Below are 16339 nucleotides of genomic sequence, written 5' to 3'. Positions count from 1 at the left end.
TATATAAAGCTATCAGTAAAAAAACTGGGAATCAACGCACAGCCAAAACCACTGGTTAACAATATTAATATGCATTTTTATTACATTCTAATAACTTTAAACTGATTTGCTAAGATTTATTGGGGCTCCCCAATGGCCCCAATCGATTCCAATTGGAAAAAAGGTCAATTTTCCTTTCAAAAATTCTGGACGCTAAACCGTTTTAGCAATCGAATCCGTGTTTTCGCCTAAAAAAGGTTAAGACATTGTAAATGTTTAAAAAATTTGACCGCTTAGATTTAAGGCTTTTTACTATTTTTAACACCCGTTCTGAAATTACAATTTAGCCAAAAATATCTTCAAACTTCGAAAAATGGCACTTCTAAACTGAGTATCAAAAAATCCTTCGGTAAAGTTTTTCCTTAAGCTTTAACGATTCATTTGATGGTTTCACCAAAGCTCTAGCTATCTTCTAAACAAAGAAACTAAGCAAAAAGTCGATCTTTTATCGAATTTAAGTGTCTCCATAAGCATCATACGTTTTCTGCCTGCATATTGCTATCTCTCTCTGCATTTTCATACAAATTGTCAACAAATGATTCCATCTCCCTCCCTCTCTCTCTGCCTTGCATTTCCGTACGCTTCCTTAAAAATATAAAATGAGCTTTAATACGGTTTTAATATCTGTAGACATTAGTTTATAGTTATTGGTGACCCAAAAGATTGCAAAGACTTCAAAATGGTCATTAACGCTGATAAAAAGCCAGCAAATGCTCATAGAGGTCGTTATAATGCACCTCAAACAAATGAAGTGGGTTTGGTATTAGTGGATCAACAATTTCCAAGTCGGGACATTTTTATTGAGAGTCATAATAGCAAAGTGAACTTTACCGATCTTATGACTGTCTACAATATCCATTAATTTTTTGCCACGGATATGATGGATATTCCATAAATATTCCCCAACGGGATCCGTTAACAAAAAATTATCTAAAGAAGACTGTATCTGCATTAAGCTTTTACAGTTATCGAATAATTCTTAGGGAGACTGAAGTCAATCACTTGCATTATTATAGAGATCTGTTTAATCAATTTTTGGTTGATATGAGTGCAAAAATGGAAACAGAACGGTTTAATTATATTCGAGCAAATCAAAAAAAGTTGGGAGCAGAAAGTTACATATGTATGTACATCTTCAAGACGCTATAGGTAGGGGAGATGCAGATATGACTCAACTTGGTCAGATGGTGATTTTACCTTCCACTTTTACAGGCTCTCCTCGATATATGCATGAAAAGACCCAGGATGCTATGACTTATGTTCGACATCATGGCCGACCTGATATTTTAATAACATTTACCTGTAACCCTAAATGGGAGGAAATAACGAATGAGTTGTTTCCAGGCCAAAAACCTCAGAATCGTCATGACCTGATATCTCGAGTCTTTCATTTAAAAGTTAAAACATAAAGTAGGAATAATAATTCCAACAAATTATACACAAGCATTGAACACCGAATGCATTCTCTCGCACTGTCTCACTCTCTCTCTCTCTCTCTCTGACTCTGTGTAGTACAATAATTGTGCGGCGGCTGATCTTGATTTCTTTTTAAAACTTAAAATTAAAAACTTAAAACTGAATTAAAATTAACAATAAATTAAAATTAAATTATACCAGCAACACACACGAATAAACCCCGTCAAAGCGTTCAAGCCGTTGGGCTTTGTGAAAAGGGCAGGGGGCAGTCATCTATATATATAAAACTGTTCATTGAAAACCAAGAATCAACGCTCAGCCTAAACTAATTAAATGACCCTATTAAAATTTTTTACCATTCAATTCTTATAACACTAAACTGATTTGCTAAGATTTATTTTGGCCACAAACATGCCCCCATTTTCTTCCAGTGGCAAAAAACCCCCAATTTCTATAAAAAAAATCTGAACGCTAAACGCGTTAATCAATCGATGCGATTTTTGGCCAAAATTTAGTCCTCTACATAATAAAGATTCCATTTAATTTAATATTCGATATTTTAATGTTTACTATTTTTTATCGATCTTTGAAAATCTAAGAATCTTCCTCATTTTGTCCAAACGGCAAAAAAACACTGATCTAAGTCAATTAGCAATATGAAAATTAATCGAGGGAATCCTGATACATTAAGGATTCATATGGTGGTTTTACTGAAGCTCTAGGTCAATTCTAAAAAAAGTTACATTAGCCTAAAGTAGGAATAATAATTCCAACAAATTATACACAAGCATTGAACACCGAATGCATTCTCTCGCACTGTCTCACTCTCTCTCTCTCTCTGATTCTGTGTAGTACAATAATTGTTCGGCGGCTGATCTTGATTTCTTTTTAAAACTTAAAATTAAAAACTTAAAACTGAATTAAACTTAACAATAAATTAACAATAAATTAAAATTAAATTATACCAGCAACACACAAGAATAAACCCCGTCAAAGCGTTCAAGCCGCTGGGCTTTGTGAAAAGGGCAGGGGCGTCATCATCTCTATATATAAAACTGTTCATTGAAAACTAAGAAACAACGCACAGCCTAAACTAATTAAATGACCCTATTAAAATTTTTTTACCATTCAATTCTTATAACACTAAACTGATTTGCTAAGATTTATTTTGGCCACAAACATGCCCCCATTTTCTTCCAGTGTCAAAAAACCCCCAATTTCTATAAAAACGAGGACGGAAGCTAACTTCGGCAAACAAGTTTTAATACCCTTGCAGACTTTGACGAAATTGCTAAAAGTGGAAAAAGTAGCGAAAGGAATAAGGTATACATAAGTAAACTAGATTTGCATCGTTTCAAGTCAATTGCTTTTATACTGCAAAAATGTCATATACAAAAGGGATACTTTCGCAGCCTTTAACAATTTTTCCTATCTCCTTTAAGATATAGACTTCCGAGCGGCAAGCGCTTTTACCCTAATCAAGATATGCGTAAATAAATAAGAATTGGAAAATTTTATGTTAGTAACTTAAACACTGCGCGCGAAATATTCTGATAATCATCAAATTTGGACCGATTTCACCCTATTGTTCCTATGGGAGCTATAGGATATAGACGTCCGATCGGCACGCGCTTTCACCTTGATCAATGTATGCATAAAAAATAGGATTTGGAAAGATTCATGTCAATAGCTTGTATACTGCGTGAAATATCCTAAAAACATTAAATTTTAACCGATTTTACCCTTTTGTTCCTATGGGAGCTATAGGATATAGACGTCCGATCGTCACGCGCTTTTACTCTGATCAAGGTACGCATAAAAAAATAAGATTTGGAAAGATTTATGTCAATAGCTTTTACACTGCGCGAAATATCTTCCATTCTTGCAAGTTATATCCGATTGTTCCTATGGGAGCTATAGGATATAGACATCCGATCGGGGCGGTTTTCAAACTTGATCTGCATACACTTGTTTTAGGACGACTGTGAAAGTGTTCATGAAAACCAAGAATCAAACTGCAGCCTGCAAACGGTAATGAAATAGACGGACCGATGGAAAGTGTTACGGACATACGGACATGCTTATATCGACTACACTGATTCTGCTGAAGATTATATAACTTTATAGGGTCGGAAACGTCCCCTTCACTGCGTTACAAACTTCGACAAAATTATAAAACCCCCAATTTGCTAGGGTAAAAAAATCTGAACGCTGAACGCGTTAATCAATCGATGCGATTTTTGGCCAAAATGTAGTCCTCTACATAATAAAGATTCCATTTAATTTAATATTCGATATTTTAATGTTTACTATTTTTTATCGATCTTTGAAAATCTAAGAATCTTCCTCATTTTTTCCAAACGGCAAAAAAACACTGATCTAAGTCAATTAGCAATATGAAAATTAATCGAGGGAATCCTGATACATTAAGGATTCATATAGTGGTTTTACTGAAGCTCTAGGTCAATTCTAAAAAAAGTTACATTAGCCTAAAGTAGGAATAATAATTCCAACAAATTATACACAAGCATTGAACACCGAATGCATTCTCTCGCACTGTCTCACTCTCTCTCTCTCTCTCTCTGATTCTGTGTAGTACAATAATTGTGCGGCGGCTGATCTTGATTTCTTTTTAAAACTTAAAATTAAAAACTTAACTGAATTAAACTTAACAATAAATTAACAATAAATTAAAATTAAATTATACCAGCAACACACACGAATAAACCCCGTCAAAGCGTTCAAGCCGCTGGGCTTTGTGAAAAGGGCAGGGGGCAGTCATCATCTCTATATATAAAGCTATCAGTAAAAAAACTGGGAATCAACGCACAGCCAAAACCACTGGTTAACAATATTAATATGCATTTTTATTACATTCTAATAACTTTAAACTGATTTGCTAAGATTTATTGGGGCTCCCCAAGTGGCCCCAATCGATTCCAATTGGAAAAAGGTCAATTTTCCTTTCAAAAATTCTGGACGCTAAACCGTTTTAGCAATCGAATCCGTGTTTTCGCCTAAAAAAAGGTTAAGACATTATAAATGTTTAAAAAATTTGACCGCTTAGATTTAAGGCTTTTTACTATTTTTAACACCCGTTCTGAAATTACAATTTAGCCAAAAATATCTTCAAACTTCGAAAAATGGCACTTCTAAACTGAGTATCAAAAATTCCTTCGGTAAAGTTTTTCCTTAAGCTTTAACGATTCATTTGATGGTTTCACCAAAGCTCTAGCTATCTTCTAAACAAAGAAACTAAGCAAAAAGTCGATCTTTTATCGAATTTAAGTGTCTCCATAAGCATCATACGTTTTCTGCCTGCATATTGCTATCTCTCTCTGCATTTTCATACAAATTGTCAACAAATGATTCCATCTCCCTCCCTCTCTCTCTGCCTTGCATTTCCGTACGCTTCCTTAAAAATATAAAATGAGCTTTAATACGGTTTTAATATCTGTAGACATTAGTTTATAGTTATTGGTGACCCAAAAGATTGCAAAGACTTCAAAATGGTCATTAACGCTGATAAAAAGCCAGCAAATGCTCATAGAGGTCGTTATAATGCACCTCAAACAAATGAAGTGGGTTTGGTATTAGTTGATCAACAATTTCCAAGTCGGGACATTTTTATTGAGAGTCATAATAGCAAAGTGAACTTTACCGATCTTATGACTGTCTACAATATCCATTAATTTTTTGCCACGGATATGATGGATATTCCATAAATATTCCCCAACGGGATCCGTTAACAAAAAATTATCTAAAGAAGACTGTATCTGCATTAAGCTTTTACAGTTATCGAATAATTCTTAGGGAGACTGAAGTCAATCACTTGCATTATTATAGAGCTCTGTTTAATCAATTTTTGGTTGATATGAGTGCAAAAATGGAAACAGAACGGTTTAATTATATTCGAGCAAATCAAAAAAAGTTGGGAGCAGAAAGTTACATATGTATGTACATCTTCAAGACGCTATAGGTAGGGGAGATGCAGATATGACTCAACTTGGTCAGATGGTGATTTTACCTTCCACTTTTACAGGCTCTCCTCGATATATGCATGAAAAGACCCAGGATGCTATGACTTATGTTCGACATCATGGCCGACCTGATATTTTAATAACATTTACCTGTAACCCTAAATGGGAGGAAATAACGAATGAGTTGTTTCCAGGCCAAAAACCTCAGAATCGTCATGACCTGATATCTCGAGTCTTTCATTTAAAAGTTAAAACATAAAGTAGGAATAATAATTCCAACAAATTATACACAAGCATTGAACACCGAATGCATTCTTTGGTCAAGTATCACTGTCTTCTCTCTCTTCTCTCTCTCTGACTCTGAATAGACAATAATTGTGGCGGCGGCTGATCTTGATTTCTTTTTATTATTAAAACTTAAAATTAAAAACTTAAAACTGAATTAAAATTAACAATAAATTAAAATTAAATTATACCAGAACACACAGAATAAACCCCGTCAAAGCGTTCAAGCCGTTGGGCTTTGTGAAAAGGGCAGGGGGGCAGTCATCTATATATATAAAACTGTTCATTGAAAACCAAGAATCAACGCACAGCCTAAACTAATTAAATGACCCTATTAAAATTTTTTACCATTCAATTCTTATAACACTAAACTGATTTGCTAAGATTTATTTTGGCCACAAACATGCCCCCATTTTCTTCCAGTGGCAAAAAACCCCCAATTTCTATAAAAAAAATCTGAACGCTAAAAGCGTTAATCAATCGATGCGATTTTTGGCCAAAATTTAGTCCTCTACATAATAAAGATTCCATTTAATTTAATATTCGATATTTTAATGTTTACTATTTTTTATCGATCTTTGAAAATCTAAGAATCTTCCTCATTTTTTCCAAACGGCAAAAAAACACTGATCTAAGTCAATTAGCAATATGAAAATTAATCGAGGGAATCCTGATACATTAAGGATTCATATGGTGGTTTTACTGAAGCTCTAGGTCAATTCTAAAAAAAGTTACATTAGCCTAAAGTAGGAATAATAATTCCAACAAATTATACTTGACACCGAATGCATTCTCTCTCTCTCTCTCTCTCTCTCTGACTCTGTGTAGTACAATAATTGTGCGGCGGCTGATCTTGATTTCTTTTTAAAACTTAAAATTAAAAACTTAAAACTGAATTAAACTTAACAATAAATTAACAATAAATTAAAATTAAATTATACCAGCAACACACACGAATAAACCCCGTCAAAGCGTTCAAGCCGCTGGGCTTTGTGAAAAGGGCAGGGGGCAGTCATCATCTCTATATATAAAGCTATCAGTAAGAAAACTGGGAATCAACGCACAGCCAAAACCACTGGTTAACAATATTAATATGCATTTTTATTACATTCTAATAACTTTAAACTGATTTGCTAAGATTTATTGGGGCTCCCCAAGTGGCCCCAATCGATTCCAATTGGAAAAAAGGTCAATTTTCCTTTCAAAAATTCTGGACGCTAAACCGTTTTAGCAATCGAATCCGTGTTTTCGCCTAAAAAAGGTTAAGACATTATAAATGTTTAAAAAATTTGACCGCTTAGATTTAAGGCTTTTTACTATTTTTAACACCCGTTCTGAAATTACAATTTAGCCAAAAATATCTTCAAACTTCGAAAAATGGCACTTCTAAACTGAGTATCAAAAATTCCTTCGGTAAAGTTTTTCCTTAAGCTTTAACGATTCATTTGATGGTTTCACCAAAGCTCTAGCTATCTTCTAAACAAAGAAACTAAGCAAAAAGTCGATCTTTTATCGAATTTAAGTGTCTCCATAAGCATCATACGTTTTCTGCCTGCATATTGCTATCTCTCTCTGCATTTTCATACAAATTGTCAACAAATGATTCCATCTCCCTCCCTCTCTCTCTGCCTTGCATTTCCGTACGCTTCCTTAAAAATATAAAATGAGCTTTAATACGGTTTTAATATCTGTAGACATTAGTTTATAGTTATTGGTGACCCAAAAGATTGCAAAGACTTCAAAATGGTCATTAACGCTGATAAAAAGCCAGCAAATGCTCATAGAGGTCGTTATAATGCACCACAAACAAATGAAGTGGGTTTGGTATTAGTTGATCAACAATTTCCAAGTCGGGACATTTTTATTGAGAGTCATAATAGCAAAGTGAACTTTACCGATCTTATGACTGTCTACAATATCCATTAATTTTTTGCCACGGATATGATGGATATTCCATAAATATTCCCCAACGGGATCCGTTAACAAAAAATTATCTAAAGAAGACTGTATCTGCATTAAGCTTTTACAGTTATCGAATAATTCTTAGGGAGACTGAAGTCAATCACTTGCATTATTATAGAGCTCTGTTTAATCAATTTTTGGTTGATATGAGTGCAAAAATGGAAACAGAACGGTTTAATTATATTCGAGCAAATCAAAAAAAGTTGGGAGCAGAAAGTTACATATGTATGTACATCTTCAAGACGCTATAGGTAGGGGAGATGCAGATATGACTCAACTTGGTCAGATGGTGATTTTACCTTCCACTTTTACAGGCTCTCCTCGATATATGCATGAAAAGACCCAGGATGCTATGACTTATGTTCGACATCATGGCCGACCTGATATTTTAATAACATTTACCTGTAACCCTAAATGGGAGGAAATAACGAATGAGTTGTTTCCAGGCCAAAAACCTCAGAATCGTCATGACCTGATATCTCGAGTCTTTCATTTAAAAGTTAAAACATAAATGGCGCTGTTGGTTAAAGGCCAATTGTTTGGTGAAGTACAGTGTTTTATGTATTCTATTGAATGGCAAAAACGTGGTCTGCCCCATGTCCACATACTTATTACATAAGAAAAGTAGGATATTGGGGTTATCCATCGCAAGCGAAGCTGCGGGCTCCCTGCTAGTCCTACAATATAATTAAAACAGACCCCGAAAAAATTTCAACAATACTTAAATATCCGCAACCCAAAAATATTAAAGAACTCAGAAGCTTCCTTGGATTAACAGGTTATTATAGAAAGTTTGTAAAGAACTACGCACTAATAGCGAAACCTATTACCAAATATTTAGGAGGGGACAATGGTAAAATATCCAAAACAATGTCTAAAAAAACTTTCATACAGCTGAATGAACCTGCTGTAAAAGCTTTTAACGAGCTAAAACAAAATCTAGTAGCTCAAATAGAATTAACTCAACCAGATTATAACAAGAAATTCACATTGACTACAGACGCTTCAGATTTTGCTATTGGCGCAGTCCTTTCACAGGAAGGCAAACCAATAACTTTTATTTCAAAAACGTTATCGAAAACGGAGCAAGTTTACGCAACAAACAAGAAGGAATTATTAGCCATAGTCTGGGCATTAAAAAACCTTCGAAATTATCTCTACGGGGTAGTTGGAATAGAAATCCATACTGACCACCAGTCATTATCCTTCACGGTCTCAGACAAAAACCCTAACATAGAAATGAAGCGATGGTACTCATTTATTGAAAGTTACTGTCCTAAAATTATTTACAAACCAGGAACTACTAATGTAGTCGCTGATGCATTGTCAAGAATCCAAATTAACCACCTCTCAGATGAAAATCCAAGTTTAGACAATTCAGAATCAACATATTCAGAACAAAATACCATCCACTCGGCAGAAAGCAGTTTCGAGAATATTATTGAGGAAACAAACAAACCTTTGAATCAGTTCAAAATTCAACTACTAAGTACAACGGGCAGGGTCACCATTCATGAGTCATTGAAAATATTCGACAATACCAGACACAGATTCCAGTACGATACACCCGAGAATTTAGTATCAATTCTTAGAGAATATATTCAACCAAACATAACCGTTGGACTTCACTGTACCCTTGAAGACCTTTACGTAATTCAAAAACCTCTTAGGGAAAATTTTATAAATAAGTTTTTATTTACAAGAACATTCGTTCTAGACATAGAAAAAGATGAAGATAAAGCAATCATTATTGAGGAAATTCATTGCCGTGCCCATAGAGGACTGGACGAAAACTATAAACAAATAACGAGACTTTACTACTGGCCGAAATTATTTTTAAAACTTAAAGAATATATTAAGAACTGTACAATTTGCAACGAAAACAAATACTGTAGACACCCTGCAGAAATTCCGATTGGGGAAGCCCCTATACCATCAAAGGAGGGAGAAAATCTACACATAGACATTTTTTACGCTGATAAAAAAATATTTTTAACTTGCATTGACGCATACTCCAAATTTTTAGTAGTAAAACAAATTTAGAATAAATTAAATATTGAAAACAAGGTCTTAGAAATTTTACAACAATACCCACTGGCCAAAACACTTATGACGGACAACGAGCCAAGTTTCACTTCGGCACAATTTAGAGCATTTATAAATAGATGCGGACTTACAATACATTACGCTGACCCTAGACATAGTTCTTCGAACGGACAAATCGAAAGAGCACATTCCACACTGACAGAAATTGCTAGATGTATTAAAGACGAATTTAATCTTACTGACCACTCAGAAATAATTATTAGATCTGCCCAAAGGTATAACCAAAGCATTCATTCTGTAACAAATGAAAAACCAATAGACATTCTATACAATAAAATAAAACATGTAAAAGTCCCTGAAATACTTAAGGTAGCGCAATTAAAAATGCTTAAATCACATAACCAAAACAAAAAAGCAAAAGAATATCATGTAGGACAAGTAATATATGAAAAAAAGTACGGGGAACGAAATAAATTAAAACCAAGATAATAAAGTAATAATAAATAATAGAAATAGAATTATCCATAAAGATAATATTAAATATTAAAATATTTTTAACTTACAGATAATGAATACCATAATATATATAGTTTTGATACTCGCAACAACTAATTCTGAGATAATCGACTATTCAAACCACGACTTTTTCATCTACAAAGACAACAAGGACATCCTGACTTATGATTCATAAGCAGAACTTTTTCATATCACTAATATAAGCTTTTACAAAGAAATTATTAAGGAAGAATCAGAAAGCTTAGAAGAATTCAGAAATGATCAGTTCCATTGGGAGTTGACTTACAACCTAAAAACCATCGACTTAACTTTATCACAATTAACTCCATCAAGAAATAAAAGAAGCATTAACGAATTAGGCACCATTTTAAAATGGATAACTGGAATACCGGATCATGATGATTTTACAACAATTCAAGAAAAAATTAACGATTTAATTGAAAATAATAATAAACAACAGATAATAAATTCCAAATTGTTTGACGAAGTTAAGAAATTATCTAGCGAAAATCGATGTTTTTAACACAAAAATACTAAACCATGACGATCTTCAAGAAATTTATAAACATGAAGAAAAACCTGTCATGATCACAGATCTAATGGATATTTCCGAATTTAAAATTGCACTACACAAAGAAATATTTGTAATTTATATTCGGTATCCAGTCATTAAAAATCGATGCGATACATATTTCGCCAGGGCTATCTCTCAAAATGATGGCAAATTAATTTTAAGCAACCAAGTTGCAAAATGCAACAACACATTTTACGAAATTTATAATTTTAAGAAGGAATTATTCAACAACTATTGTACTCTAAATAAAACCCAATCATGTTTTATTCGTTTATTGAATGGAGAAAAATCCTACTGCATTAAAATAAAAGAAAAAAATAAACAAATAGATGTTATACAAGACGGTGCAGTGCTGATAAGCGGAAATAATATTGTAAACGATACCTATTTAAAAGGAACATATTTAATTGTATTTAATGGCACTACCGTAATAAACAATATATCCTACACAAACATAGATAATAAGATGCTCGAATTTATTACAGCCCACAATTACATTAATTTGGAAATATCCGAATATATATTATCTAATAATTCGGAACTATCCTTTGACAATATCAAAATTCTAAACCCATTTGTTCAAATCAGAAAAACAAAAATACCCCTAACACTTATTGTAATATCAATAGTTTTAGTATATATAATTTTATTGTCAATCTTTAAAATCAAAAAATATGTGTTAATCATCAAACCACGGCTAAAAAATATTATAACAAGAAAGGAAAGCTAACTTCGGGCGGAGCCGAAGTTGATATACCCTTGCAGAATATTATGTACATTATATTCTTCAAAATTATTCATATGATGCATTCTTAATACTCATAAAGAATCCCAACTTCCTAACTTTAAAAACACCAAAGTTATGGCATTTCCAATCGTTCAGTTAAATGGCAGCTATAGGATATAGTCGGCCGATCCTTATGAAATTTGGTAGGTCGGATTGATTAACCAAATATAAAACCCATAGAAAATCCCAGCTTCCTAACTTTACAAACACCAAAGTTATGGTATTTCCAATCGTTCAGTTAAATGGCAGCTATAGGATATAGTCGGCCGATCCTTATGAAATTTGGTAGGTCGGATTGATTAACCAAATATAAAACCCATAGAAAATCCCAGCTTCCTAACTTTACAAACACCAAAGTTATGGCATTTCCGATCAATCAGTTATATGGCAGCTATAGGATATAGTCGGCCGATCCTTCTGAAATTTGGTAGGTCGGATTGATTGGCCAAATATAACACGCATAGAAAATCCCAACTTCCTAACTTTACAAACAGCAAAGTTATGGCATTTCCGATCAATCAGTTATATGGCAGCTATAGGATATAGTCGGCCGATCTCGGCCGTTCCGACTTATATACTGCGTGCAAAGGAAAGAAGGGTGTGTGCAAAGTTTCAATTCGATAGCTTTAAAACTGAGAGACTAGTTTGCGTAGAAACAGACAGACGGACAGACAGACGGACAGACGGACAGACGGACAGACGGACATGGCTATATCAACTCAGGAGGTGATCCTGATCAAGAATATATATACTTTATAGGGTCGGAGAAGTCTCCTTCACTGCGTTGCACACTTTTGACCAAAATTATAATACCCTCTGCAAGGGTATAAAAAATAACAATATTCAAAATAATTCCCAAGAAGAAAATGTTGTAGCAGATTTAGCAGCTCAACTAAACGCCATCTCACCAACGTCATTTGAATCGGGACGCTTCAATTTAGAAGGGGGAGTGTTATCCAACCCATGAATATTCATAGCTTATGAGTTTCATAAACAAATTTCCAATCGTAGCAACCGCTGTAAAATCTAAGCTTCGCTAGCAAAATCTCCCCTCACTCAAACCGGCCACATTCGGGCTATTATAAACAAATGACCCTTTCCAATCTTAGCAACCGCTGGAAATTCTAGCTTCTTTAACAGAATCTCCCCTCACTCAAACCGAGCCCTGTGAGAACCACATCCGGCCTACTGTAAACAAATGACCCCAGTCATAAACAAAGCTTCCAAATTTTCCAGTTAGGGTCCGATCTAGTCCGAGCCAGTTGCTAACCAAATTTTTGTCAAATAATCAATTTATTGAGTTTCAATTACTTCTCAATTATTTCATCAGCCAATTGTCCTACTCTCTTAACTTTGCCTAATCTCTTTTAATCTCTTCTGAGCAAGATTCTCTTAAGCCGAGGTTTCATGATTAATATTTTATCAAACGAAGGGCAGTTCTTTTTTGGAGACGACTCGATCGGTCGGCAAAATCAAATTGTAAATCTAATTATATGTTAAGTGACTTGTGAAAGTGAATTTAATAAAATAAAAGGTGAACATCAAAAAAAAAATAAAAAATAAATTTTTTTATAAAAAACAAGAGAGAACGCTATAGTCGGGTGCCCCGACTATCAGATACCCGTTACCAGGTAAAGGGAGTGCGAGGGAGATGGAGATATAAACTTTGATCACGCATAACTTTTTAACGAATGGTCCGATTTGAAAAATTTCTTCTACATTTCGATAGGTATTGATAAACACAATAAAACTGCATTTTTACTTTTCCGAAATATTTAAATTTTTAAAATCGTATATAAGCGATTGTGGGCGTTAAAGGGGGCGTGGCACCAGTTTGAAACAAACTTGCGCTGCGTAGGAACTCCTAAAATCTACATGCAAAATGCCAATCTTCTAGCTTTTATAGTTTCCGAGATCTCAGCGTTCATACGGACGGACAGACAGACGGACAGACAGACGGACAGACAGACGGACAGACGGACATGGCTATATCGACTCGGCTAGTGACCCTGATCAAGAATATATATGCTTTATAGGGTCGGAAACGCTTCCTTCTAGCTGTTACATACTTTTGCACGAATACAATATACCCTTTTACTCTACGAGTAACGGGTATAAATATCAACTAATAAATTTAATTTGCATGTGATGCAGGAGATAAGTTATACTTGTTATGAGCAAGTGAAGTGGATTGCTTTGGCTGAGAAGGGGTTACGGAGATAGGGCACGGGGGAATCGGGGAATGGGACGGTGTACGGGATTTTTATACCCTTGCAGAGGGTATTATAATTTTGGTCAAAAGTGTGCAACGCAGTGAGGGAGACATCTCTGACCCTATAAAGTATATATATTCTTGATCAGGATCACCTCCTGAGTTGATATAGCCATGTCCGTCTGTCCGTCTTTCTGTTTCTACGCAAACTAGTCTCTCAGTTATATAGCTATCGAATTGAAACTTTGAACACAACCTTCTTTCCTTCGCACGCAGTATATATGTCGGAACGGCCGGGATCGGCCGAATATATCCTATAGCTGCCATATAACTGATTGATCGGAAATGCCATAACTTTGGTGTTTGTAAAGTTAGGAAGTTGGAATTTTCTATGAGTTTTATATTTGGCCAATCAATCCGACTATATCCTATAGCTGCCATATAACTGATTGATCGGAAATGCCATAACTTTGGTGCTTGTAAAGTTTGGCCAATCAATCCGACCTACCAAATTACATAAGGATCGGCCGACTATATCCTATAGCTTCCATATAACTGAACGATTAGAGATGCATTAAAGTTAGGAAGTTGGGTTTTTTTATGAGTATTAAGAATGCATCATATGAATCATTTTGGAGAATATAATTTACAGAATATTCAGCAAAGGTTTGCAAAATGACTTTGCGGTGATATGGATTGGCGAACTGAACCGATTCTCTTCAATTTTTTTTTAAACGTTTACTATGAATTTTGTGTGTACTTGAACGATAGATTTTTCAGGCACGAATTTTTATTTCGCCGAAATGGATTTCTTGGTAAAAAGCGACATTTTTTCACAAATTTTGTACAAAAATTGTCAACAAACTGAACTTTTAGAAAATAGAATCATTCATGTAATAAAAAAAATTGGTAAATTTGGAAAACAAGGTATATAGCCGCTTAAATTTTGGTAAGATGTTTTAAGAAATATTTGTTCTTTTTAAAAGGTTTTCCTTATTTTTAGGTCTTTTGCCCTAGATTTTAGATAGGAAACTCCTTTGATTCGAAATTCCGATGTTTCACAGTTTACCTGCTCGATGGTACCATGTTTTCGCGAAAGCCGAAAGTGCTGGCATTATGTTGTGGTTTCTTAGATACGGTACAATACGGGTCAACAGGCACTTTTCAAAGAGCTTTGATAGGCATGAAAGTAGACTTATAGTGTCTATAAGATGAGGCGGTCTGTGTGGTCTTTTCCAGGCTTAGGTATCATTATGATTATCGACTTCTTCCACTTCTCAGGAAAGTAGCCGACTCTCATCATTGCATTGAAGAGCTGGCATATGGTGTAAATAGCACATTGTGGAAGCTCAATAATCATCTTCGGAGTTATAAGATCGCATCCTGAAGATTTTTGTGGTTGCAGGTGCTCCTTTATGATCTTGGCTAAAATTCACACATTCTGAAGATGGATTGCGAATGTGTCGGTTCTATCTTTGTCACTACGGGCCCAATTACCAGATGTAGTCCTTATTGGGGTAATGGTTTTAACTGGTGTGCTTAGTGTGGAATGAGCCCGCCCCCGGGGGTACTTTGAGCTGGTTGGAGATAGTAGCTCTACAAAGCGCCGTTGGAATCTGTCCTCTTCTTGTCGCAATGCCTCGGTGAGCCGTCATGTGGCTTCTTTTAACATTATCTTTGCGAATGGCGATCTAAGTAACTGACACTCTCTTTGTGATAAGCGCATTTCCTGGACCACCCTTTCGATGAGTGCGTTTATGTATCTTTGGTTGTACGTTGAGTTTCTTCTTTGGAGTCGAAGCCGCTGAGACCAAAACGGACTCGAGTGTGTTAGTGAATCTGTTTATGTCTTCTACGTTGTTCTGCCGTGGGCTTAGCTCAATGTGCGAGATTACGAACTTGTTGAATTTGAGCCAGTTCGTTCTGTTTGATGTTATTTTGGAAGGATTGTCTTTGGTGGTGTAGACTAGAAGCACAGGCGAGGTCCGATGATAGGTCTGACAATGAAATGGCGCGGATGAGTGCGTGGGATATTTTTCGTAACGGCGAAACTCAATCAAATCTGAGCGTTCTCTGGGATCTGTTGGCCAGTATGTGGGTGAAGTAGGTGAAACACAGTCCAGCCTATTGCCCACCTTTATAATGACGTGGTAAACTTGCCTTCCTTTTGGAGTCACAAGGCGAGTTCCCCAGTGCGTGTGCTTGGCGTTAGAGTCTCCTGCTGCTATATAGTATTCGCATAGTGTGTTGAAGTAGTCCATAAACTGTGCTTCGGTTATTGTGGGGGGACAGTAAGCGGGGGGACAGTGATACAGCAGCTAGAGTTGTATTTTGACCATCCGTTTGTAGATTTTGTTGGAGGTAATGCTGATGCGGTTTCAGATTAAAATTCCGGTACCTCCATGTGCTTTTCCGTCAGGATGACTTGTACCGTAGAACAAGTATCTACGGATTTGGAAATTGTATTTGTTTGTAAGGTGTGTTTCAGAAATGAGTATCACGGCGATTTCGTTATCAGTAAT

This window comes from Drosophila rhopaloa, unplaced genomic scaffold (genome assembly GCF_018152115.1).
Source record: "Drosophila rhopaloa isolate 14029-0021.01 unplaced genomic scaffold, ASM1815211v1 contig_170, whole genome shotgun sequence".
Taxonomy (NCBI): Eukaryota; Metazoa; Arthropoda; class Insecta; order Diptera; family Drosophilidae; genus Drosophila; species Drosophila rhopaloa.
The sequence above is the reverse complement of the archived record's forward strand: the minus strand, read 5'-3'. Positions refer to the sequence as shown.